The following is a 21,293-nucleotide window of genomic DNA, read 5'->3' on the forward strand; positions in this document are numbered from 1 at the left end:
TTTTTCTGCATTATATTAGGGGAAATTGCTTGGGGGGGAACCGTGTACATGAGGCAGAATAGCATACAAAAGTCTATAAGGAGAAATTTGCGCTAAAACGCCGATGAATTTTCATGATGACGTCTTTTAAAAAAAATTCACAAATCAAGGCAGAAATGTGGAGAACTGAATTTAAGTCTGGAAATAGAAGAAACTGAGAAAATCTGCAACTATCAGTTCTTCCGTCTCTAATTGGACTGATACATTAATTTGCACTTATTTGCAAAACCAGCCTGACACAAAACCTGAGTTTCTCTTTCTCCCTTTGCCACAAAGGTTATCTCTGATGTTACTAAGAAGGTGCAATCAGAGGTCCAACTTTTTCCTAAGAACCGTGCTTAGCACCAGCATTTAGCAAACAACCAAAGAGGTCCTGATAACAAATCGTTCCCCCTTTGCCGACCGGATTGAGTGTTTGAGAGCTGTGGCCCTTGCAAAGGCTTTGATGGCAAATGAACCCCTCTACTCCTCAGGATGAAGCTATAATATGCCTGCACGTATCTTGTTGACTTTGGTGGAACAATGCGTAAAGATTGCCGCCTTCGCCACCTTTTTTCGTGGCAAGCGTGTAGCAAGTTACAACAAAGGGTGTTCTGTGACAGGCAGGAGGAGGTGGGTAGGTGGAAGTGAAGGAGGAGGGTGGGAGGGAGCCAATAATCCTTGCTCCTCCCCCGCCACCCCCATTCAGCTGGCCCATGGCCCCCTTTGATTCGTTTTGCCTGTACCAAGAGAAGGGACTTGCACTTGATATATGAAGTGTTTTCAAACGGAATGCTTGGAAATCTCCACAAAGACTTCTGTGTCCAGGCCACGTTATGCCTCCGCCTCCCCCACTTCCCCACTCCTGACCTACACCCCTCTCAGCTTCACATTGGCTTGCTTCTTTTTCTTCTTCTTCTTCTTCTTCTGGCTTGATCTCAGAAGTCTGCCAAAGTGTCGGAAGGATGGGTAGATGGAGTGATCAGAAAGGTGTTCAGCTGCAGACGGACACCATCCACATGCGTGGCTGGAGGTGGAAGCGCAGGGCCACTGATTATAAGGCTGCAACTTAGAAAAACCGATGACACACAGGATGGCAGTTTTCTCTAGGCAACTTGTGGCGAGCAGACTGTTAGCTTGCCCCTCTGCACCAGAGGGGAGGGAAGCTGTTTCAGCCTGCAATGTCTCATGGGCAATCTTGAGCACATGCCAGTAGAGGGTAGGGTGAGAAGCAGAAGGGGTGGGAAACAGATGCGATCCTTTACTTTATTTAGTAGGCCTTACAACCGAGTCAGCGGTTCCTATGCACACCCGCATACATGCATTGCTTCATCTGGGCAGGTCGGAGGCGTTATCATAGTTTAAGGGCAAATTCTAGCCCATCAAAAATATTTAAGAGAGGCTGGGGAGAGGAAGTGTGGTCTGGGGAAATTCCCAAGGGCCGGAGAGGGAGGCCTTGAGGGCCACTTTTGGCCCCTGAGCCTGAGGCTCCTCACTCCTGCCCTACACTCATCATGGTTGTGTAAAGCAGCAGTAGTCATAACAAATGGTCCCTAAGCATGCACAGAGCTCTGGCTTAAGTTGAGCTGTAGCTTAACTTTGGAGCCTGTTTTCACTGCCAAGTTTGGGCCAGGAATGTAATGTGTAATACCCAAGAAGAAAGTGGTTCTAGCTACTACGTATGGAGTGCATTTCCCATGCCATCTAGGATTAGAAAGCAGTGCCTCCCCGATTTTGGAATGCTTTCCCCAGGGAGGCTCGGCTGGCACCTTCATTTGTACACCTTTAGGCGCTGGGCAAAAACATTCCTCTTCAACCAGGCCTTTGGCTGATTAACACCTGGTACACTATTAAATGTGTTGCGCGGGGGGGGTGTATTATTGATTTGTTTGTTCCTCTTATTTCTGTTGTGTATTTTGTGTTTGTTATATTGGGGGGGGGGGGGTTATACCACCCTGAGATCTACGAATGAATACAAATTTAATAAGCAAACACTTAAAATAAAGCCAAGCAGGTCTGAATCTGCTCAGCTGCCGAATGGGAGACCTGCAGGAAACACTGACCTAAGCTCATTGGAGGAAAGAGATAATACAAATGTCAGAAATAAATTTGTGAGTAGCTAGGCCACACTCCTGCCCTGTCTTATCTTACAGAGTCATTCAATCACAGGTCACAGTATTTCTCTGGGGGATTGTCAAGGCTCCCCACCAGAGACAACCACACTCCTCTTGTTCTCGTGGTCACTTACCCTGGAATGAAAGAGGGGATCCTAAGGGTCATCACTGACACTCTTCCAAGCTATTTCATCCTCGCTCCTAGAGCATGTAAATATATTCCCAGAGTTCAAAAGTGGCTATCCCAGGACTTCTAATCATGTAAACAGGCCTTTGGTTTGTTCCATTGGGTAACTATGGCTATTTCGTCTGTGCATTTCTCAGGCTTCCCTTCTTTGGTTTTGCTTAAGTCTTCCTCCTCAGTAACAGTGCTTCAAGTGATAAGAGCATATGCAGGAATGCACCCTCTTTGTAGTCTTGGAGCAAGCAGCTTGTAAAACGCCACATTCTCCCTACCCTTGGCAGGCATCAGGCATCCCATGGGAGGGCAAGCTGTTCCATCCCGTCTGACTCACAGTGCTGCTGAGACAGGGATGGGCGGGACAGCCAGGAATAACTAGGAGCAAGGATCGGACAAAAGTTCACATATGGGTTTTCCTCGGCTGCCGACCTCACAGTGCCTCAAGTTTGCAGGGCTGCATCTGGTTAAAGGGTTGGGCTTTTTAGGACTGGGGTTCCTGGCTTGCGGGAGAGAACTTGGGGATCAGCCATGGAGACCCACCACAGTGAACAGATGTGTCTAGTGCCTATTGCTTCACTTCTAGCGTCATCAGTACCTGGGCCGAAGCCTGTCCTGGGAGTTGCACTTCCTGGCCTGGAAGCCTTTCCCCTTCACATCCAAGATGCGTGTACGAGAGCAAGTTGTGTTTGCTCAGTGGTCAAGAAGTTAATGTTAAACATTCCCAGAGGGTCTCTCCTTCCTAATTGCCTGGTGTGTTTCAGAACGGAGCACTGGTCTTGAAAACGACTTCCAGGCCCGAGCCCTGGCTGAACATCAGCCCTTCCCAAAGCTTCTCCCCTGCCAAGCGAGCCTTTCTAACCTATATGATCACTCCCAGAATCCAGGGGTGTTGCTATGGGATGGACCAGGGTGCCTGCACCCCAGGTTTTTGCAGTGGGCCCTGGATCTCCTGCCCGACCCATGTTTTTAGCAAGAGGCACCTCTAAAATGTTTCCACTTGCTTTATTAATTAAAATTTGTGCTCCTTTTTAGGGCAAGGTTTGATTTTCTGCAGGAAAACTTTTATTTATTTTATTTTTTATTTTCAATTTTCAGTTATATCTATTACAACAATTATTCAATCATAATTTTAACATTTCAAACTCCGACTCCCTTCCCCCTCTTTCTGTGGTTCTTTTTTCATCTTCCTGCATACACCAAATTATCTCAACATATTCTTTTATATCTATTCCCGTATATATCAGATATATATTGAAACTGCAGGTTTTTACATTAATCCTGCCAATATCTTAATCTGTTTACAGTTTGTTTGTAAATACTCAATAAACCATTTCCATTATTTTCTTAATTTTTTAAAATCTTGATTTCTAATTATCCTGGTAAGTTTTGTCATTTCTGCATAGTCCATTAACTTCTGTATCTACTCTTCTCCCGTCAGAACCTCTTCTTCCATTTTTGGGGAAATAACATTCTTGCACATGTGGCTGAATACATAACTGCAGGAAAACTATTTGCTTTCTATAGCTTCCTTCCATTAACCACATTACAATTCTCTTAATTTTTTCCTGATCTGTGAAAGTTAGTTAGTTGAGAATGCTTTCTTGAGGTTGATTGTGGTGGGAATTCAGCAGTGGTGGCACTTTTCATGCAGCTCAATAGGTGAAACTTATATGCGCTTGGAAATGCAAGTTACTTTGACACTAGCCCTTTTTTCTGCAATTGCCATCCTTTTTCCCATTTTTATGGAGAATCTGGAAAGCAAAATTGTTAAGATTGTTACAACCCAGTGTTTACTATGTTTCCTTCACTGTTTTTAAAATGATTCCCTCTACCCAATGAGAGCAACTGCAGCTCCATTGGGAGCTAGGTAAAGGTAAAGGGACTCCTGACCATTAGGTCCAGTCGTGACCGACTCTGGGGTTGTGGCGCTCATCTCGCTTTATTGGCCGAGGGAGCCGGCGTACAGCTTCTGAGTCATGTGGCCAGCATGACTAAGCTGCTTCTGGCGAACCAGAGCAGCGCACGGAAACACCGTTTACCTTCCCGCCGGAGCAGTACCTATTTATCTACTTGCACTTTGACGTGCTTTTGAACTGCTAGGTTGGCAGGAGCAGGGACCGAGCAACAGGAGCTCACCCCGTCGTGGGGATTTGAACCACCGCCCTTCTGATCGACAAGTCCTAGGCTCTGTGGTTTAACCCACAGCGCCACCCGCTCCCTTTGTGAGCTAGCAACACACTATTTTGGCTTCCAGGGCTCCTGTGCCTTTAATTAAATGTTCCCCTTTTCTGATAGTGACTAGTTTATTGCTGCCTATTGATGGCGAAGGGAATTAGTGATGAATTCTTCCTTGAATAGCCTCTTTAAATTGTCCAAGTACAGTGGAACCTCCGTTTTTGAACGTAATCCGTTCTGGAAGTCCATTCGACTTCCAAAACGTTCGGAAACCAAGGATCAAAGGGCTGTCAGCAAGTTCAATGGGGAAAATTTATAAACATGCCTCGGAAGCCGTTCAGCTTCTGAGGCGCATTCAAAAATGGAAGCATTCACTTCCGGGTTTTCGGCATTCGGCTTCCAAAATGTTCGGCAGCTGAGACTTTCGAAAACCGAGTTCCGTTCCTGCAGTGGTAAGGAGGCATTAATTACTGATTTCTTCTCATTTTTTGTTTGTTAATGTCTTCCAGTGGAATAGTGCTACTTAACGTTAACAAATGAAAATAAAATAATGCAAGGAAAGGCTTCTACCCTACCTACAGGAAAATAAACAGGCTCTTTTTCTAAAGCCCTGACACGGGTTTACTGCCTTGGTGAGAATGAAGCCATTGGGGGGCAGATTGTGGCAAGTGATAGGCCTTACTCTGGCTGAAAGGCAGTCCAGTCTTTATTATAGCAAGAATGAACCTTGGCACCAAAGACCAGTTCTGAAGCAGGCCATGTATGCATGCCTACTGGAAAATAAACCCTGTTGAGTTCAACATTTCTGAACTGAAATTCCTCAGGATACGTTTTTCTTTGTTTCACCCACCTTCCTAGAAAAAGGCAAGTTTGCATAGTTTTCTCACATTTTTTCCTTTCTCTTCCCCACCCTACCTTGTGATACCTTGGAATGACACCAAGTCTGGGACAGTGTGGAGGATGGAATATGGTGGCAAGGCTTCCAGCACAGTTACTGCTCCTACTACCACTTGCAGTGACGGCACACATGTCTGTGTGCATGCACACACACAACAAAAAAGTTGGGGGAGGGAGGAAGCTGTGCTACTGCTGCTAATGGTGAATCCCACCCCCAAGTATTGTTGGAGACATTCTACTCCAGGGGTAGGCAACCTAAGGCCTGGGGGCCGGATGCGCCTTCTCAATCCGGCCCATGGACGGTCCAGGAATTAGTGTGTTTTTACATGAGTAGAATGTGTCCTTTTATTTAAAATGCATCTCTTGAGTTATTTGTGGGGTCTGCCTGGTGTTTTTTCATGAGTAGAATGTGTGCTTTTATTCAAAATGCATCTCTGGGTTATTTGTGGGCCATAGGAATTCGTTCATCCCCCCCCAATTGTCTGGCCCACCACATGGTCTGAGGGACGGTGGACTGGCCCACGTCTGAAAAAGGTTGCTGACCCCTGTTCTACTCCCTGTGGAGAAATTTGGTGAAACAATCCCTCCAATTTTCTATCCACGAATAGGATAGGACCAAGGTTTCATGAAAGGTCTTTTAGATTATAAGCGTGTGGGCGCTATGGGCCAGAAAAAATTTTTATGGGCTACTGATTCTTGTTGGTTTATTTGCAAATTTGCCTTTGCTCCCAACCAGTTCTATAGCTACAAGGGGGCTAGCTGGGTTTTTTGCCCCCAGGCCATTGAAGCTGCCAGCCTGTGTATGTAAGTGTATGCAAATGTGCATGGGGGGGGTTGCCAAGCTGGGTCTTTGACCCGGGTGAAATAAAACCTAGTTTTGCCCCTGCCTAAATATGCTTGCTAAACTTCTGGCAGTCTAGCCTAGTGCTGAGCAGAACTAGCGTGGGTGGAAAGTTCCCAAAGTGTGGGTTCATGGAGAATTTAAAGCAGTGGTCCTTTCTTTGGGTCAGGCTTTGAGAATATTATGAAAGCTGGTGACCTCCCTGCCCAGAAAAATGCACATAAACGCATACACAATTTTGCATCTGATTTTATTTTATTGCGTTGGGGAAGTTATTTCCTTTTGTGTCCGGCTCACGTACTCCCTGAAGCCTGTGCATTACTATGGGAAAAGGAAGGTGGGAATGAGAAAGAGGAAGTTATGAAGAGGTGCCTGGGGAAGATAGAAAGTCTTTCAGTTCATTCTCTGCACCAGGGAGTGAGGGCAGGGCCCTGGAGACAGGCAGATGAAAGAGAAACCTTCTGGTGTGCCTTTGAAAGGGCTTCTTCTGACAGCCCAGTTCCTGAGAAATCCTTGAGCCAGGAAGGCAAAGGGGAGAGGGGATGGCCTTGTTATCAAGAAAGAAAACAGAGCTGGCTTGATTAATGTATGGCAAGCACGGCTGGGCCAGCAACTGGCATATTTGGTTGAAAAAGCTTTCTGTCAAAAAGGCTTGGAATACTGGGAGGGAGGAGGCAGGCAAGGTGAAGCACAGACAAATGAGTTGAATCTCCTTCCTCCTGGGCCGTGTTCAGAAAGTGGAGGGGGGATAAGTGTTCGGATCCCTAGGCTCACACTTGTGGGGTGCCTCAGGGTTCTGTCCTCTCCCCCATGCTTTTTAACATCTACATGCAGCCTCTGGGAGAGATCATCAGGGGGTTTGGGCTGGGTGTTCATCAGTATGCGGATGATACCCAGCTCTACCTCTCTTTCAAATCAGAACCAGTGAAGGCAGTGAAGGTCCAATGTGAGTGTCTGGAGGCGATTGGAGAATGGATGGCGGCTGACAGATTGAGGTTGAATCCTGACAAGGCAGAAGTACTGTTTTGGGGGGACAGGAGGCGGGCAGGTGTGGAGGACTCCATGGTCCTGAATGGGGTAACTGTGCCCCTGAAGGACCAGATGCTCAGCCTGGGAGTCATTTTGGACTCGCAGCTGTCCATGGAGGTGCAGGTCAGTTCTGTGTCCAGGGCAGCTGTTTACCAGCTCCTTGTGGTACGCAGGCCGAGACCCTACCTGCCTGCAGACTGTCTTTCCAGAGTGGTGCATGCTCTAGTTATCTCTCGCTTAGACTACTGCAATGTGCTCCATGTGGGGCTACCTTTGAAGGTGACACAGAAACTACAACTAATCCAGAATGTGGCTGCTAGACTGGTGACTGGGAGCGGCTGCCGAGACCACATAACACCGGTCTTGAAAGACCAACATTGGCTCCCAGTACGTTTCCAGGCACAATTCAAAGTGTTGATGCTGACCTTTAAAGCCCTAAACGGCCTCAGTCCAGTATACCTGAAGAAGTGTCTCCACCCCCATCGTTCCGCCCGTATACTGAGGTCCAGTGCCAAGGGCCTTCTGGCAGTTCCCTCGCTGCGAGAAGCCAAGTTACAGGGAACCAGGCAGAGGATCTTCTCGGTAGTGACACCCACCCTGTAGAATGCCCTCCCACCAGATGTCAAAGAGAACAACAACTACCAGACTTTTAGAAGACATCTGAAGGCAGCCCTGTTGAGGGAAGCTTTTAATGTTTGACGCGCTATTGTATTTTAATATTTTGTTGGAAGCCGTCCAGAGTGGCTGGGGAAACCCAGCCAGATGGGTGGGGTATAAATAATAAATTATTATTATTATTAACTAGGGCATGAAGGCTAGATCTATCGGTGCCATGATTGCTTAATGCATGCAGGGACGTACCTAGGGGTTGACCAGGTTGGCCCACCAAGCGCGCAAGCCCAAGTGGGGAGCAAAAAATGGCACCTCTCCACTCTGGCCTGGAATGGCTAGAAGCCCACCCACCTGTCTGCACGCTGCCTGGGCCACTCCTCCACTGCTCTGGGTAGCTGGGCAAGGTGCACAGGTTCTTCTGGGTGCCTCGGCAGAGGAATCTGGTCACTGGTGTTGACCATTGCGCAAGGGAGAGGTGGCGCCAATACAGCTCCTTGCCAAGGGCACAAGGGAGCCTAGGTACGTCTCTGAATGCAGGTGGGGAATCTGTGGCCCTCCAGGTGTTTTTAGACTGCCATCAGCCCCAGCCAACATGGAGAGCTTTGTCATGAATCCAGTCAGATGCTTTGCTTCCACAAATCTGCCTGATCAGCCTTCCCCAACCTGGTGCCCCCCAGCACTACAGCCTGCACCATCCCTGTCCATTGGCTCCGCTGGCTGGGGATGATCAGAGCCAGATTCCAGCATCTGGAGTGCTGGGGAAGGCTGTTGCAAAAAGACTGTTTCAGAATTATGCAGCTTTAATTATTCAATAAGCTTCTCCTGATTTTCAATCAGAATTTATGAATGACCTACCCTGTGTTCAGGGTCACATGCTGTTGTCATTTAAAAAAATTCTATGTTGTTTATCTTAGTTTATGGCGCTGCGGATTGCACAGAAGCAAAAGGAGACAAAAAAGATGATCTAAATGACAATAAGGCAAGATATGAGGGGTGAGCAGGGGTGATAAAGAAAAGAAAAGAAAAAACTCAATTTATTATTGATGGCACCAAGAACTGCATCCAGTGATTTGTTAAACTGAACATCATTAGGGTAAGGCACAGAGCCAAGGTCCTAATCATTTGCATTCATTAACCCCCCCCCCTGGCATTTTCGTTGGCTTTGAGGATGCCTTGGACAAATGCCAGACAAATTGTTATAATCATTTCCCCTAAATTGCTCCTGGAGTTTCAGTGGGCTGCCCAATCCCGCTCATGGCAGACTTTTATGTATAGTAGTGGCCTAATCGGTTGTTAAACAGCTGTAGTGAGCCATCCCAGAGGTGGTTGCAATTTAGAAGCATCCCAAATCATGTTAAGCGTTTTGAAGATCTGCATAGGTAAATGATGTAGCTAATTCTCACCCTAACCCATACCCCACCCCCACCCCCCAAAGAACCTGAAATATGCCATTGGAAAGTTTCTAAGCATGTTCAACAGAAGCCTCTTAAAAACCAGCTTAAGATGGTCCTGAACCCCTGGCCTACCTGGCAGCAAGTTAGTGTGTCAAGTCCAAGTCCAGGGGTCAAGCCATACAAACCCAGTCCAGGAAACACATCCAGCGTCTAGCCAAGTCTGAAGTCCAGCAGTCAGAATACAGTCCCGCATGAAACCCAAATCACAGCCCCATAGAGGTCCATCAACATGGGCAGTAGAGCATCCATAGCACCTCAGTTCTGCTTCCCTTTTGTACTTGGCATGCTGGTTGCAGCATCTGGGCTTGATGAGGCATGTGACCCTCACCTATCCCAAGCCTTCTCCAGCTGAGGAATCACACCTGGAGCCAGCGAGCCCCACCTAGCCAGCTAGGGAGCTTGGGCTCTGCAACCTTGTATGCCTCAGCCTCCTAGAGTGCCTTTCCCATTGCTCCCTACACCTCAGAGCCCACTGCATTTGTGGAGACAGGCTCCTCTTGTGATGGGTTCTGCTGCTCTGGTTCCTGTACCTTGACCTCCAACCCCTTGCCATCCTCTGTCATCCTGTGAGTACTTCCTTCTCCACCCCCTGTTTGCCCCGGTGTGTCCCATTCCCTTCTACACCCCTCGTGTCGGGATTCTCTTTCTCCTCCCCTTCATCCTGCCAGTTCAATGCAAAGATGTCGGCACGAGACACAGGTACACCCCTCCCCTTGCTTTAAGACCTTGAGTGTTCTGACAAATGCCTGAACACAGTTTGTGTGTAGAGCACTTCTCATGATTTTTCCCTTTCAGCATTAGGCAAAGTCCTTTTTATTTTCCCCAAGCTTTTTAGATGCAGTCTTAGTCCTGTGGTATGTTTCATTTATGATTTTGTGGCTTTTACTTGTTTTATTTTACGTTGTTTTGTATATACATTTTAATTGTTTTATTCTCTTTGTAAACTATCCTGGGAATATAACCGAAGAGTGGTATAAAAATAAACAAACATGGAAAGTGCACTGTATAAATGTTTCAAAAAGAAACAACAGATGCACGGAGAAGCATATTTATATGTACAAATATGTAAATGCTACATATTATTACCAACATGCTGATGGTTTGAGTTTCCATTTTGAAAGAAATTAGAACAAATTTCTGTGCCAGTGTTGCACCTTAGATTGTATACGTGCATAGCTGTCAACTTTTCCCTTTTCTTGCAAGGAATCCTATTCAGAATAAGGGAATTTCCCTTAAAAAAGGGAAACGCTGATAGCTATGTATATGTGTAGTTTGGTCTTTTTTGCGCTCATCATTACCTTCATAGGTAATGGTGCAGGCAGCAGATCAGTGCATGATGGAGGGGTATAGATTTTTTGGGGAAAAACATTTTTATTTTATTTTTTCACATCAGAATAAAACAACATAACTCACAACACATCAACCATGTTGCTTAAAAACATCAAATCAAATTCTTAAAGTTCAGTCCAAAAAATATTTCCACATAGTAACATGAGCTCTCAGGGCATTATAAACACAATCATATTGATACATATAATCCAAAACTGTTATCACACATTATAGAAAATGTGGTTTAGAATTCCCTTTGGTCTCACGAATCTTACGCATCAGCTTTTCAGCCAGGGCTATTGTCCATGTTCTGGGGTATCATGCTTCAATTTTCAAGTCCAAGGCACTACGCCATCGCATGGCTATTTCCATATGTGTTGCCACAAGGAGGAACGTTTAAAGTTCTTTGTGAGCAATAGGTGGAGCAGGCATGTCATTTATTCCAAATAAAGCAAGTTGAGGGGAAGGTTGTAGATCCGTTTTGTATGTTAAACTCAATTCTTTAAATAACAAAACCCAAAATGGGTAAACAAATTTGCAAAGCCACCACATACCGTATTTTTTGCACCATAACACTCACTTTTTTCCTCCTAAAAAGTAAGGGGAAATGTCTGTGCGTGTTATGGAGGGAATGCCTATGGGTGGCATGCCTACGGATTTTCCTCCTCTAAAAACTACGTGCGTGTTATGGTCGGGTGCGTGTTATAGAGCGAAAAATACGGTACATGTGTAAAATCCAGTCTCCCCACATCCCCTTCAACAGGTTGATGTTGCTGCTGGTATCATGTGGGGTGAATTCACAAGGGGGAAGAGGCCACCTATGTAAGAGTTTCAAAGGATTCTCTTAATTGGGCTGAAACAGTTTTAAAAGTACCCCCCCCCCCCGCACGTTCCATTTTTCATTAGAGATTCTTACTTGAAAGTCTGTTGGAGGGGTATTTAGCTCTATGACCATCAGCTCCCTTTTGGATGTTCTGTACATCAGTGACACCTGCCATTCCACTCACTGAAACAACCCTGTTTTACCTGGGAGAAGTCAGCTTTGTGGACCACACAGAATCGTCTCCCTTAAAACAGAGCTCTCATCAGGATTCCTGAAGTTAACTTTCTTCACACATCAAACAACAGCTTGAGAGGTAGACACAGTTATCAGGACTGTGGTGTGGGATAAAAGGTTTAACCCCCGCTCTCCCACGTACTGTGTTCCAACATCTGCTGTTTCACTTAATGTAGTTTGGCCTAAGATGGGCGATTTGGCTGTCTATCTGTCTCTGAAGGTTGAGCACCTTTGGAATGGATGCCAAGTGCTTTGTAATATTTGTGTGTTCAAGGTGAGTCTTCCCCGGGGCCATCCTCAGCCTTTCATTCTTCAGCCATCATGGGAGATAACTGGAGAGGAAGTGCTTTTCCCCAGCCCCTCTCTAATTATTGCCAAGACCCTAAGCAACAGAGGCACCTTTTCTGCCCTCTGTCACTTTACATCCTGACATTGATGGACTGAGGGCAAAGAAGCAACTGCAGCTCCTGGCTACTGCTATGAAGCTAGTGCAGTTGATCAGATGGAAGAGCTGGACTCATCCTTGGTACCTGAGTTCAGATTTCATCTCTTGGTGGCCTTGAGCAAGTCAGACTCATACGGTGACTCTGCTTCACATAGCTGAAAATAGGAGTTAGAGTGGTCTACCTCAAATGAGTATTGTGCAAGTGACCATAAGGATATATACTATGAATGACTGTTTCACAGCAAGAGCTAAGGATCTTTTGTCTGTACTATTTATTTTGAATCTCACTCGAGCCTTCTCACCATTCACTTCTCTCGGCTTTTCAGAGTACCATTTTGTCATGTATTTCTTAATGGTTATGTTTTTGGTTTTTTAAAGTGTATTTGAATGGTCCTACTTTCCCCCTTTTTCTTCTTTCTGTAGAAGTTCCCCAGGGATCACTCCTCTTCTTTTTCCCTCTTCATAATCTCCCTCTTGGTTCCATTATCCATTCATCTGGTCTTCAATACCACCTTTATGCCAAGGACCTACAACTCCACATTCTTTACCCGATCTTTACCCTTCATCACTTGGCCCCAGTCTCTGCTATCTCTCCTTGGATGAGTGCCCATTGTCTCAAACTTACCTCTGCCAAGTCTGAGCTACTGTTTCCCCTCCTTTTCCCCAGCTGTTTCCAACATCATTTTCTCTTGTTCTTGCTAACATTGCAGAGTGTTCTGCTCGGCTCAGAAGTACTTTTTTAAATTCTTCTCTGTGTCGAGGTTCTTTCAAAGGTACTGTTGATGTTTTCAGATAATTCATATATCTACGATTTGTTCTTTCATTTCTATTGATGCCATTTTTATCTTTTTGTTTTTTATGACATACTGTCAAAGAGAGTTGGGGGTGCTAATTTGGCTAGGACAGCTGGAAGTATTTAACCCTTTCTGCCCATACCATTGTCCTACTATAAATTATCTCCCTCAAGCTGCTGTAGAGATTGCAAGACTGCTGTGGAGCAGTCCTGTGAATTGTATTTCAAGATTTAGTAGGTTCCTATCAAGGCCCAGGAAAAGAAATTGCTGGTGACAGTTGTGCAACAGACAAAATAACATCTTCTGTATGCCATGACGCTTCACATCTCTGAAAATGTGTTGTCTGAACAGAGCCTTATGCCATAACAAGACAAGACTTGGGAGATGTGTGACCAATATCTTCCACAGTAATTAAAAAAACCTTTTAGTAGTCATATCCAGTGAAGGATTTGGATTGTGAACATGACACTGTAGAGAGAGGGCTTACCACTTTCCACCGTTACCATATTTCTGATTTAAAAACTGCCCCTGAAAATGCTGTGCAGATACTACCAACTTTGGCATCAGACAAAGACATGTCTCTCCTCCTGGGCATTTGTATGTTAAGAATCATAGAACTGTAGAGTTGGAAGGGACCCCGAGGGTCATCTAGTCCAACCCCCTGCAATGCAGGAATCCTGCCCACAGCCATCGCTGGGTGGACTCCAACCACCAACACAGTGGCGTAGCGTGGGGGGTGCAGGGGGGGCCGACCGCACTGGGCGCAACATCTGGGGGTTAGGGTTAGGGGGCGCAAATCCACGGGTTAGGGGGCGCAAATCCACAGGTTAGGGGGCGCAAATTACTTGCCTTGCCCCGGGTGCTGACAACTCATGCTACGCCACTGCACCAACCTGGTTAACAGCCAGACATGCTGACCCATTGCACCAAGAATCTCTGCAGCAGTTGATTGTCTCTTCCTGAGTTACTCTTTGGTGTTCAAGGCTACATTGGGGGCAGGGGGAGGGTGGAGAGAAGCAGATGAAGGGAGGTACTTCTTAAGGTCTGATCACCCTGCTGGTTTTATATTTGATTTTTTAAAAATCATTTTGTATTGTGTTTTGGAATTTTATTTGTGCAAGTTACTTTGTAGAAAACCACCAATAAATTAAATACATATGTACGTTCAAAGTATTTGTCCTGCAGGGGAAATCATAAACGCATCATATAGATACCTATTTGTTTTCCCATATGCGGCAAAGAGCAGTTTTAGGTGGTGGAGTTTCAGCTGTAACTGGCAGTAGAGTTGCAAGAGGGGAGGTTAACATCTCTCTTTCTGTCCTGCATTGCCACTCTGATTTCCCTACACACACCAGGCTACTATTAATCTTTACAATAAGAAAGCAAGAAGTAAATAATTCTTCCAAATATGTCTCCAGGATGCCATAAAAGTGAGGGACAGTTGTTGAGTGTGTGGCAGGCTTTTTGTGATCCACAACTGCATTGCTTCTGCTTGCTCACCCAAGCAGCCTTAGCTGCTATTTAAAAAACGAAGCAGAAGTACTTTCTGTAGCCTTAGGAGTAAGCCATTTTGACCAGGCTAGCAAGAATTCAAGGAGGACATCCTGAAGGTCTCTTCCTCCCAAGTTATATTTATCCACCAATCTGTGCTGCTGCCAGCCAGTTTGATTCAGAAGTGAAGTGCTCAAAACTAGAGTCCCGTTCAGGTGTTCAAAGAATGTGTAAGGGCATAAAATGTGTAGAAGGTTGGGGGTGCATGTGCAAGGGGACCAATGCCTGTGATATCTTAATCCTCACTGCTCCATGCCAGATCTTCCCATGTTGAGTGGAAAGGTCTGGATGGCATTTGTATGCACAACCGGCTGAACATGCTTCCAAGCCCCTGCCCTGGTCTGAGAACCCTGTGTTACCCTGCGATCTTGGAGAGGTTTTTTAAATACACTTAGCCCAACAGTGGCTGGGAATGCTGTGGTCCTAGCTGGTGTGCGTGTCCTCATGTTCACTACATACTTTGTGCAATTATGCTCTTGCATATTCTTTGAACCTCTGAAAAGGGGCTTAGGGGCCGTGCAATCTGTGCTCCTCCAAATCGCCCTTCCTGAACAGCAATCCACAAACGCATTCACCATGGATGTCATGGAAACTGCCCCTCGCAACTCATGTCTCTCCTCCTCTCTTGACAGGACTGAGTGAACTCAGAAGGATGTGGCTCAGGCAGGCATTTAAAGTTTACTGCTGTTTGGATCATTAATGCAAATTCTGAAGATGTGGACAAGCAGGAAGCTGGACAAGCCACTCTGAAGAAGCATTTAGGGTAGGTACCACTAATCTTATCTTTGCTGATTGGAGCTAGTAGAGATTCCAGACTGAAAACAAGTGGGCAGAGTTTGTTTATAACTTTTATTTTAAGTGTGTGCAGGTTGTATTTAGACATGGCAATTATTGTGTTCGTTTTCTTGGTTATAATGCTAGTGCTTCTGTCCCAGTCTCTAAAGTTCCTTTTATTCTCCATTGCCTGTTGCATGTGGATTTTTTATTGATATACCCCCATTTCACACTGAATTTCCTTCACACCAGTGGGTGTGTTGTGACACAACAGCAGATGTCATCAGACATGTTGCCACCCCTCCTTTATGTGCACGTGCACTTCTGTTCCCCCAAGATCCATCCATATGAAGAGCTGGAATACTTTCCCAAATTTTGTCCCACCATTTTTTGGTTTTACAGGGATGCAAATGGATTTTATCTGGAAGCAGTTAACATGGAAGTGAGCTCTAAACTTAGATTCTGCTAGATTTCTGGAATTCTGAATGCAGCTTCTATTTCTCATGGTTCAGGTTAGCAGTTTGCAATGTTAGAATGAAAATGTTTTCTTAGTCTAACTTTGCTGGAAACATCCAGAGAAAAGGGAGGAGCAAGGAAAAAATTGTACAGGAAATGATGTTATATCTTTTGGAATTATTATTAGTATTTATTATAGCTTCTGCCCTTTTCTTTGATGGGAACTCTACCTCAGGCTAGCCTCTTAAAGCTTAGAAGAGCAGGGCAGCATTCTGAAATGGTAACCACTATTTGTAAGATTGTTCAGTCAATTATTGGTACTGCTGTTTGCATTACAGATGACTGAAGACCAAACTGTCTTTATCAAGCCTGACCCAATGAATGCTTACTCCAGAGTGATTGAGTCTCAGGGCTCATCTGTAGCTCAGTTGGTTAGAGCGTTGTGCTGATAATGCCAAGGTTGTAGGTTCGATCACCTTAAGGGACAGCTGCATATTCCATTGCAGGAAGCAGGACTAGATGATCATCAGGGTCCCTTCCAACTCTGTGATTCTATTCTATTCTATTATTCTATTCTATTCTATTCTATTCTATTCTATTCTATTCTATTCTATTCTAGTATTGTCCCACCACTTTCCCCTGGGAAAGTGTGATCTTTACCACTCAGCTGGAGCAAACATCAATTCATGGATTGACATTTGCTCTAATAATTCAGCGCTAAATAGCAGGCTTTCCTGGGGAAGCCAGCAGAGCAAACAGAAAACTGCTCGGACTCATGTTTTATAGGCATGGGACAAGCTGAAAATCACTTGGGCATCTGCTGAAGTGTGGGTGAGCCTTAATTGAGTTCAGTTGAGTTTATTCTCATGTAAGTGTGCATGGATTACAGTCTTAGAAGAATACAGTGAGGAATCAATGTTTGTAATCATGAAAGTTAGGAAATGTTATAATTGGAATGGAGAGGGCTCTGTGTCTCAAGAAAAATTGTGTGCGCGAGAAAACTTGAAACTATTTGCTTCATATATAAATAAAATACTTTTTTACCCAGAAACCAGAGATGCTTTATAATATATGTGGTCCTGTTATGCATTTCCTGTTCCCAGTTTGCCCATTTTTGAGCAAATACCACTGCTGAAAGTGATACAAGCCACCACTTCGAGTTTCCATTGTTGGCTCCCGTATTAATTCTCTCACCTGTGTTGCACAGTTGAAGTTTTCACTCTTCACCTGCTGTTATCAATTGCCTTCCCTTCCCCCCTGCAAAGCATTGAGGGACTTTTCGTGCAAAACGAGCTTTCTCTGTGGAGTTTATTCAATCATGTTTACTGCGAAGGAGGAATTTATACAACCAAGTGTAGCAGGGTGGGCGTGCCTCTTTGCACTTTATGGCGCAGTGTCTCTATCCACAGGGCACTTATTAAAATGGGAAAGCCAGAATTTGAACAAGGTGTATTGGGTTGGTGTTTAATGGTGAAACGGCCTGCCTAGTCTAGGTCATTACACTGATAGAATAATTGCATGTTAGGTTTATAGAGGGCCTTTATTAACCAAAGGATAGTGAAGTATAGTTGATAGGCTTCTGAGATGAAACCACAGCTTGAGTGAAGCACATTAGCCAGTTAACAGCTGCACCACAATGGTTCAAAGTTGCCCTAAGGGTCGTCTAATCAGTGTAACCATCTGCGATGGCAGGTTTCCATAAACATAATCCTTATCTTCAGTTATCTAGACTTTGGTATCCTACTTGAAAAATAAAGACAGGGAACATGCAGTTTCTCTCAACTTTCCATCTTGCATACACACCAGTTTATGGAGTTAGCTGGTCTGGTAGCTTCCTCTGATATAGGCTGCTCTACAATCCTCCTTCCTAGCTGTGGCCATCTCCACCTGGAAACTCAGACCTCCAACAAGAGGTTGTCAACCTTTTTGAGTCCTTGACCAACTACATTCTTTCTGCCCCTGTGGGGCTCAGGGGCTGGTTATGTCACCCCTTGCCTGCAGAGCTGGCAGCCTATCATCCTTTTTTGATCACTCTTGGTCTCTGAGCTGCCCCCCCCCCCGCCCCAAAGAGAGGTGCCTCTTCACACTGCCCCACAGGGGCCTGGGACTTGTCCATACATTCTCAACAGCAAGGGCTGGCAGATTGGCTGGCTGGGCTCCCTCGCTCCCTCCCTTACTTACTTGGAAGCCACCTCAGCTCCTGGCAACCAGCACCCCCTGGCCAGCCCCAGAGGCACCATTCGCCTGGGGAACTTGTAGCCAGGGCTACTGCAACAAATAACTGAGCAAGCCTTTGGGAGGCAGAGACGTGAGAGGGCCATCAGAAAAGGGAGGGAAGGAAGGACAGAGGCCAGTGTTACTTTGGCACCCTGACCATAATTCAAGGCACCTCAGCGTGCCACAGAACGCTGGATGAAAACCACTGCCTCAAACCATAGTGATCCATGAAGAAGTTCACCAAGACTCACAGGACAAATCCTTGGTTATTCCAAAGAGGGCAGCCCCCAAAAGCAATCAAGCAGATGTGCCAGCTGGACTTCTCAAGGTTCAGACCTTAAAGGTGTAATTAAGAGAACATGTGTAACTTTGAGGCCAAAATTAGTGAGAAATATATATAGATGGTTTCATTTGATTCACAAACCTTTATAGTTGAAGAAGATCCATGGTGCCACCCTTTCATGCATGTTGCTTAGCTGAAATGTTATCCTCAAATGGCTGCCTTGGGGTGGGATTTCAGACAAATGGGGCAACCAATCTCTGTTTTAGAGGTACATATCCTATTGGTTTCAATAGGTGTCCCATCCTATTGGCACAAAACACAGAGACATTCTACTGCAGAACTGCCTGACAGGCAAATGCAGTCTACCTCCATAACACGATTTTTATATATTATTCTCCCTGGCTTTATATTTGTGTGCTGGTCTTTTTATAAAAGAGGTGGCTTCATGTGATGCAGATAGCTCCTATTGTGAAATTTTGGTGTGATGCCGCTTTTAGTGGATACAGAAGACCACACAAATCACCAGTGCTCTGTTGGGGACTGGTGCTTAATCAGGAAGCATCTTTGAGTCTTTCGTAGAATAATCCCTTTTATCAAGTCAGTACAGTGGATTGAACTCACTTTGGCCAAGTAATTATTATTATTATTATTATTTATTATTTGTACCCCGCCCATCTGGCTGGGTTTCCCCAGCCACTCTGGGCGGCTTCTACAGAGACCAAAAATACACTAAAATGTTGTATTATATATTGTAAATGTATTAGTGTATCTACAAGACCAAATTTCCGACAGCTTCACTCACAAGGATTATAGGAACATGCAAGCCCACGCACCACAACAAGGTGATCATCCAGCAAGTGAGAGGTACTCTATAGTTTTCATCTGGAAAATAGCATGGAGGGAAAGAGTTAAATCCCTTCTTCCCCAGTGCCACAGTTCTGATATGAATCTCAGACTCACATGTGCACATGCACACACACAGACAGGGCTGCTGTCCATTTTTTAAATGAGTGCAGAAGATCAGTATCATGGAACTCCTGAGTCCCATTTAGCCTGGCTCTGAGATTTTCTGCATGCTGAATTCTGTGTGCCACACCGACACTCTATGACTGTGGAACACCAACAGCCCTATTCCTGACACAGCATGCCTTTAAAGGACCTCTACGCCCAACGAGGGCTGAAGGATTACAGAGAGAGAGGGATTGTGTTTGTACAGCAGCTGAGCTCCACGTGGGAAGTCAGAGGGATGTAAAAGCAGCAGTGTGCAAGACTTAGACCCTGCTGAGGCATCTGCGAAGGGCATGCCCTGGCAGCAGGCAAGGCAGGGAGGGTCCCTGCAACCTGCTGCTTGGACTTTGACTGTAGGCATGTCTGGGGCACATCTCGGCTGACTCTGTCGTGTGTGGATGGCCTGAGCTGTGAGCACAGGACTCTGTGTTGGCTTTGGAGCTGAAACACATCCTGTGAACGTGTCAGAAGGTGCGGATGTTTCTCATTCTGACATTTGCAGGGGAAAGCACAGTGGTGGTTGTCTGAAACGAGGTTTTCAGCCTTTTCATCTTACTCTAAGTCTGGACGGCTGGTTCTAGGAAAACCAGCTTTGGGCTTATGGCTTAAATTGAGTTTAACCCCAGGTAGGTAAAGGTAAAGGGACCCCTGACCATTAGGTCCAGTCGTGGCTGACTCTGGGGTTGTGGCGCTCATCTCGCTTTACTGGCCGAGGGAGCCGGCGTACAGCTTCCGGGTCATGTGGCCAGCATGACTAAGCCACTTCTGGCGAACCAGAGCAGCACACGGAAACGCCGTTTATCTTCCTGCCAGAGTGGTACCTATTTATCTACTTGCACTTTGACGTGCTTTCGAACTGCTAGGTTGGCAGGAGCTGGGACCGAGCAACGGGAGCTCACCCCGTCGCGGGGATTTGAAACCGCCAACCTTCTGATCGGCAAGTCCTAGGCTCTGTGGTTTAACCCACAGCACTACCCGCGTCCTTTTTAACCCCAGGTACCTTAATTCTTTTTAAAAATGCACACCTTGATATGTAAAAAAATAATGGCTCTGAGCATGTGCAAAGTGCTTTCCCTCCCTAACACATTACCACAAGTAGTCCATCCAGGGCACATATTGAATTAAGAGGACAAAGCCCTGACGCCCCTCGCTCCAGAAATGATGCATTGGCTAGCTGGAAGTATTAGCAAGCGCAATGTGTTCCCCAGAGATATCCTTGAAGTCACTGTGCACCTATTTGCACACGTGAGTGAGTGAGCGAGCGAGCGCACACACGCCTGCCTTTAGGAGGCTCCTTTTGAGCTGTAAGGCTGGGATTAATAAAAGGAAAGGATCCCTCCTCCTTAATAGACTGCAGCTGCATAAACATTCCCAGAATTCATAGCCGGCCCTGTCTCCGGGAGCCTCCTCCCTCCCAAACCAAGGCAAATTCCACCCTCCCCCTCCCCCAAATTCGGTGACAGCTGCTCCGGAACTTCCCTCCACCAAGTCTGTAAGCCTGGAGAGGTTCGCTTTCCATTAGGGCATTGTTTTGCTTAAGGTGAGAACCCATGGGAGGAAGAAGTGCATGCTGGGAAAGTGGACCTGGGCCTCACGCTTGCCAAACCACTGTCTGCGAGCTGATTGGGCCTCTGGCTGCTCCCTAAAGTCTTTGGGGAGGGTTTGGAAAAGGGAGCAAAGTCTCTTTCTGACTCCTAAAAATGTTACAAACAGGAGGCGGGAAAGTTTTCACTACCAGGTCTTATATGACCAAATGGGACACGGGGCAACGTCACCCATGCTGCTTCGTTTCTGACCTCTTCCAGCAGGTGGCACTGTAGGGATGAGGGCAGGAGTAGCGTCTGCTACTGCTTCTTCTAATGGTACGCTTGGCACTGCAGTCAGGAGCTCTGTGATTCCAAGACTGGGTGGAGGGAGACAGATACCATAAATTGGTCAATAAGCAACCGCAATAAAGTGGGGGAAGAATAGAATGATAGCACTGATAGTTAAAGTTAAGGTGCATCAGGGTAATGTGTGATATTAAGGAGCACCCTGAGCTGCGAATACTCATTTCTT

At 45.8% G+C, this 21,293-nt stretch overlaps 1 long non-coding RNA gene across 7 annotated transcripts in view; it reads left to right on the forward strand.

The window, feature by feature from the left end:
* The window catches only part of LOC308571386, a 70,768-nt gene that overhangs the window by 12,920 nt on the left and 36,555 nt on the right, over positions 1–21,293 (forward strand). For 6 of the 7 annotated variants that reach the window (XR_014001362.1, XR_014001363.1, XR_014001364.1 and 3 more), the window contains one exon: positions 15,130–15,260. This is a non-coding gene — a long non-coding RNA (uncharacterized lncRNA). Of the gene's footprint in view, positions 1–15,129; positions 15,261–15,673; positions 16,056–21,293 lie in introns of those variants that run through there. The other variant, XR_014001367.1, reaches the window with a different exon arrangement.

The sequence above is a fragment of the Podarcis bocagei genome (genome assembly GCF_964188305.1).
Source record: "Podarcis bocagei genome assembly, chromosome: 13".
Taxonomy (NCBI): Eukaryota; Metazoa; Chordata; class Lepidosauria; order Squamata; family Lacertidae; genus Podarcis; species Podarcis bocagei.